General features: G+C 43.0%; 1 protein-coding gene across 1 annotated transcript in view; it reads left to right on the top strand.

Moving 5' to 3' along the window:
• Window positions 1-5,948: 5,948 nt before the first annotated feature.
• nek1 (NIMA-related kinase 1) overlaps window positions 5,949-6,214 on the top strand; it is an 86,849-nt gene continuing 86,583 nt past the window's right edge. Inside the window, 1 exon segment of the mRNA XM_034180546.1 lies at window positions 5,949-6,082. The gene's annotated coding sequence lies outside the window, so the exon portion shown is untranslated.

Below are 6,214 nucleotides of genomic sequence, written 5' to 3'. Positions count from 1 at the left end.
AAACTGGAACAAGTGAGAACGGGATCCCACTGAGAAGGAGAACTTTGGCATTTAGTCGAGATGCGCTCCACGCCGAGAGCCGAGGAGTTCCCAAAGTGACGTTGCGGTCGGTGCATGTAGTTAGTGCGAGGGTCTGGGTCCGCTTGGGAACTGTACTGGAATCGTCTGGAACATCAGGAAAAGACAGTTCGCTCTAATGCAGGAATTAGAGGGGGAGGCCAGCGTTACCTGAGCTTAAGCTGCGGAAAGCTTTGGCGTCTTGAGCGCACAGCTGGAAGACTCGGCCAAGGTCACATGGCGGCAATCAGGTTTGGTCCTCCTGATATCTGTCTGGATCATAGACGAGGCTTCGGACGCTGGCGAGGTAAAACGAGGAAAGCAAGGCAACAGACAGAAAAGGACATGCAACATGCAAGTATCTGGCTTGGCTCTTGGAAGAATCCCACAATTAAAAAACAGAAAGTCTGAGTTTAAATAGTCTATCAGAAATCAGTGACACATCTGATCCAGGTGTGAAACAAAACTGAGGGTGGCATCTGGTGGAGAAACTAACACATAACACTGGAAAAAACAGTTAAAACCAGGATCTGGGGGAAATCCTAACAGTGATTAAGTTCATAGCTAAGGAAACAAAGCAGCCATGAATGTCCAACTGACACATTGTAAATGACTTGATCGGAAAATCGATGAACATGTTTGTGGAGCTCTCAGATGACATTAAATGGAAACATCTCAAAGACTTTCAGTACTTAAGCTTTTGGATGTGCTTATTGATTAACTGCATGCAAATTTCTTATGAAAATAAAGATATTGCTGACAAATATTGCATTTTTAGACCTAAATTTGTTTGTGTTTGTCCTTCGTCGGGGCACAGGTCTGACAGAAGACAGAGGGTGAGACCAGGGATGTCTGAGTTCTTGGGACTTTACCAAACCATCTCAGGTTGCAAATAATTATTATATTCATCATCAAATAATCAAGAAAATAATCGGCCAATTAGTCAATCCGTTGATAGGTTGTAAAATGTCAAAAAAGTGGTGAAAATATCAGTGAATGATTTCCAGAGTGTTGGGGAAAGTGTAAGACACGGACCCACACCAGGGGGCGTAAATGAATGGACAATAGAGATGCCAATAAGTACAATTTAATACTGCAAATGTGCACAACAGGTCAGAATACTGCTTTAGTCTGTCAACTAAAGTTTCCACAAAAGATGACGTGTGGGCAGGCCCGAGGGTAGGAGACGCCTATCCAGAGAAGAGCTGGGACCCACAAGGTTCCACCGCCAACGGAGACCTGCAACACACCAAAGCCGCCAAGTCCCGAGTCCCCAGATGGCTACCGCTTGCAGCTGTCAGATCCGGTACTGCTGGCAGGGAAAACAAACAGGTTAAGGTGGGTGTGCATACACCCAGCAAACAGTCAGCAAAAAGTACAGTTCCTTCCTGAGGGAAAAATCTCCACCTCCAAACACAGGAACACAGAGTATGTGCAGTGCCTTATGAATCACTTAATCAAAGTCTGAAGTGAGGAGTGGAGACGCCAACTCCCCCAACTTCCACAAAATCGGCTACAAGCTGCAAGTGTACAAAAAGGTTAACGACTGCAAAAAGCTCTGCTGCAAAAACATGTGCATACGGCACAAAACGGCTGAGCAAGTTTACCTGACGGGTAAGCTGATAACTCGGCAGAGTTCTGATGATTCTCCCAGGCTTTTATTGGTGGTGGTGATGATGGCTGATGACTGACAGCTGTCAGTACCAGTGCTCCTGGAGCTCCTGAGAGGTGGCTGCGCCATCTGGTGCCTGAAACCCGACAACAGGCAGGGCGCCCTCTGGTGTTGGGCCAGCAGTACCTCCTCTTCGGGCGGCCCACACAACACAGAGCTCAGGATGATGCCTTCAAATGTCTTGTTTTGTCCACAGCTCAAAAGATATTCAATTTTCTGCCAGAGAGGATTAAAGAAAGTAGTAAAATAAAATAGAACGCAATGCTAAAATACCCTCGGCCATATGATCAAAAAAACAGGAAACAGAATGTGACCTTTTGACCTCTTACAATCGGTCAAGGTTAGCCATCTTTGAACTTGTCCACAGTCTGTGTCCCAAGAATGGTCCCAATGAATTTGAAGACCCTGGCAGTAATAGGACTGGACTTATGCTGAACACAGACGGATGGACAGACGCAAAGTCTTCGCAATACCCGATGACCATATTTTGGCTTCAGGCAACCAGAAAATATTCACAAGATAGAAGCTGAAATCAGAATTTGGATATATTTTTTAAAACAATGACTCAAAATGATTACTCTGTTATCAAAATAGACTGCATTTTAGACAACACTTTTTCCACCTGCATCAGAAGCTCAGAGCGCTTAACAATAATGTCTCGCATTCACCCATTCATACAAACACACTCACCAGTGTCACGACACACCAGGAGCAACTAGAGATTAAGGCCCTTACCCTTGGTGGATGTAATAACAACGGTATGTGAATCACTAGATATGACTAAAACTAAGAAGAACATTTGACACAAGACTAAGACTAAATTAAAAAGCAGGTGATGAAATTAACATTAAATGTGACAAAGTTTAGACCACCAGAGTGATGCTGAGATGATCAAAATTGTTGTAGATTAATTTTATTGTTGACTAGCAAAGTACCCATCCTTCGGACGGTGAAGAAACAGTGTACTAATCGTGAGTCACTGACCCGGGAAAGTATGCAGCAGTATACTGAAACAATGTAGTATTGGCTTCCAAGAGAAAGCTTTCAAAGCATTTTGAAGTAGCAGCTATAACAGACACACTGAGCCCTTATTTAAAAAGGTTAAACTTCATCTTTTTTGTTAAGTCCTAATAATTATGAAATGACTGACTCTGTAGTGTAATGAAAATGGATGTAACTTTAAATTTTTTCTGATTACGAGGTCTGTCCATAAAGTATCGTACCTTTTTATTTTTTTTTTAAACTATATGGATTTGATTCATATGTTTTCACGTCAGACAAGCTTGAACCCTCGTGCGCATGCGTGAGTTTTTCCACATCTGTCGGTGACGTAATTCGCCTGTGAGCACGCCTTGTGGAAGGAGTGGTCCCACCCCGTCTTCGGATTATCATTGTCTGGAAATGGCAGAATGATTTGGGGGTTTTTTCCATCAGAATTTTTTCAGTAGCTGTTAGAGACTGGCACCTGGAAACCATTTGAAAAATTTATCTGGCTTTCGGTGAAAATTTTACGGGCTTCACAGAGAATAAGGACTGTTACTACAGCTTTAAGGATGGCCCACAATGGCGCTCGGCGCCGCGCTCCAAGCCGCGACGACAGGCACGAACCACCAGATTATTTCTAAATGGATGGCTGTGTGGAGCTGGGACCGTCGTGTGCACTTTCTCTGGTTATCACAAGAGCTGGACATCAACATTTTCCGGCAGATTTCACTTTTAACAAAAGATTTTGTCGTGGAAAGCCGCGCGGAGGCTTTGTGCATCACGACCGATTCGCTGTTCGAGCGAGACAAAGAACGCCTCCGTTTCGGCGTGTCAGAGGACAAGTTCGGACATGCCCAGCTCTCCACAATTTCTCTTATAACTCACTCAACAGGTAAGCATTGAAAGGTGAGATAGGCATGTCCCAACTTGCCCGTAAAATTTTCTCCGAAAGCCAGATAAATTTTTCAAATGGTTTCCAGGTGCCAGTCTCTAACAGCTTCTGAAAAAATTATGATGGAAAAAACCCCCAAATCATTCCGCCATTTCCAGACAATGAAAATCCAATGACAGGGCAGGACCACTCCTTCCACAAGGCGTGCTCACAGGCGAATGACGTCACCGACAGGCGTGGAAAAACTCACGCATGCGCACGAGGGTTCAAGCTTGTCTGACGTGAAAACACATGAATCAAATCCATATAGTTAAAAAAAAAAATAAAAAGGTACTTTACGGACAGACCTCGTATGTTCTGAAGTTGTCAAGAAAATTGATCTGTCTATCACAACAGGTACAAATGTGATGGCAGATTTGGAATCAGTGGATGTTTTTGCTCTAGAAAACATCTTCAGCTCATTTTCAATGACCTACCTTGATGAAATATGGATGAAAAAAAAGCAGTGGAGTCGTCCACCTACGAAATATAGCGAATATTCATCCCATCCTGTCTACGGCTGATGCTGAGACCCTGATCCATGCGTTTATCTCTTCTAGATTGGCCTACTGCAATGTTCTATTTTCTGGTTTGCTGCAGTCCAGCATTAGTGCTCCCCAATTGGTTCAAAAATGCTGCAGCCAGAGTTTTGACACGAAGCAGAAAGTTTGACCACATTACACCCATTCTGGCATCCCTTCACTGGCTTCCTGTCCCAGTGAGATCAGATATTAAGGTTCTGCTACTAACCTATAAAATTATTCATGGACTGGCACCTCCCTACCTAGCTGACCTAATGAAACCTTATGTACTGGCCCGGGCTTTGTGTTCTCAGAGTGCAGGACTACTTTGTGTCCCTAGGGTGAATAAGAAGTCTGCGGGTCATAGAGCTTTCTCTTATCATGCCCCTATTCTGTGGAATGATCTCCCTGCGTCAATAAAACAGTCAGATTCTGTGAAGTCTTTCAAGTCCAGACTTAAGACACACTTATTTTCCCTTTTGTAGGGCTAGCATACTGGCAAAGTATAGTTCTATGCTTTTTACTCTTTTAATTCATTTTATTAGGAAACGGAGCATGCCGCAGCCTCTACTTTGGGTAAATTCTTGGTCTTTTAGTGAAGCTTAGGGCTAGTGGCCAGTGATCACCTTAGTATTTCCTGTTTTTCTTGTTTAATGCTGACAATTTATACTGTATTTCTTGTCTTTCTGATATCTGATTGTTTTTTTTTTCTCTCTGTTTACGATGCAGCTCCATCCAGAGATGGGTGTGGTATTTGTGCTGGAGACCCTCCTGTCCTGTATGCCAACAGCATTTCCTGTATATTCGTTTTGTGAATTGTTCTGTAATTTATGTCTGTAGCATGGCTCAAACAGACGGTCACCCCTTTGAGTCTGGTCTGCTTGAGGTTTCTTCCTCAGAAGGAGTTTTTCCTTACCACTGCTGCTCTGGGGTTTAGTAAGGTTAGACCTTACTTGTGTGAAGCACCTTGAGGCAACTCTGTTGTGATTTGGCACTATAGAAATGAAATAAATTGAAAATAAATACATTGAAATTAAAAGGCTCTGGTTGTTTTTAATGACTGATTCTCTTTTTTGTAGTTTGTTGAGGAGGTCGGTTTGGACCAAAAGAAGTCTCACAGTACTGCACAGGTTTTCAACGTGTTTTCTTTATTTTATTACATGCAACAGCGTTTTGATGAACTTGTGGTTCCTCCTCTGCTTATCCGAAACAGTACCATTTGTTCCAGGTATTATTTGAGTCACTGGACTTTTCAGTTATATTTGGTGCTGCATGTGCTCCCTTTTAGCTCTGAGCATTCGTATATCAGCCTAGTATCTGTTTCTCTCCCTGTGGGTTGATGGAACCTGGTGGTTTGAAACCCGTCCTTGTGTTTATGTTCTCACAGATCAGTACTCTTTGTACCTGGAAATGATTCAAGCCATCTTCAATGGAGAAATTATTTTTGTTCTATCTTGATGGGGACGTACATGCTGCACACACACAAAAACGTCTTGATGTATAGCGACAACATCCCTTTATATTTTAAGCCAAATTAAAAATTCCTCTTTTTTAATTTATTCTATCAAATGCGCTAACTTGCCCGTTCGTGTGACTTCTTTGATTGCAGCGTCTCTCCGCCGAGCAAGGGATTCTGGGATACGCTTTCGGTTGCTAAGGAGAGAGCGACCACGGCAACAGCATGATTGAGGGTGGAGACGAGGTCTGTCATTCGGAGTCAAAGATGATCGACAGCCGTATTAGCCAATAGCAATCCAAAATATCTGACGGTGACCAATCAATATGCAGAAAACAGGATTGTGTAGCTTGACAGAGAGTGCGATTTCAATGTAGCAGAATGTTTGTCGGATAGCAGTGAAAAATAGACTTTACAATTCAAGAGTTTGCTGTCAAGTAGCATTTACGGACCTCCAAATGGTGATGCTATTAAATTTATTCCTCGGCGTTACAATTTTCACAGCGATAGTCGTTTTACTCTTCTTGGTTAATGTTAGCTATCGTACTGGTTACACAACGTTTTTCAGCATCACTGCTTGTCTGAGGCACGGC

This window comes from Thalassophryne amazonica, chromosome 10, assembly GCF_902500255.1.
Source record: "Thalassophryne amazonica chromosome 10, fThaAma1.1, whole genome shotgun sequence".
Lineage (NCBI taxonomy): Eukaryota > Metazoa > Chordata > Actinopteri > Batrachoidiformes > Batrachoididae > Thalassophryne > Thalassophryne amazonica.
The sequence above is the reverse complement of the archived record's forward strand: the minus strand, read 5'-3'. Positions and strand labels throughout refer to the sequence as shown.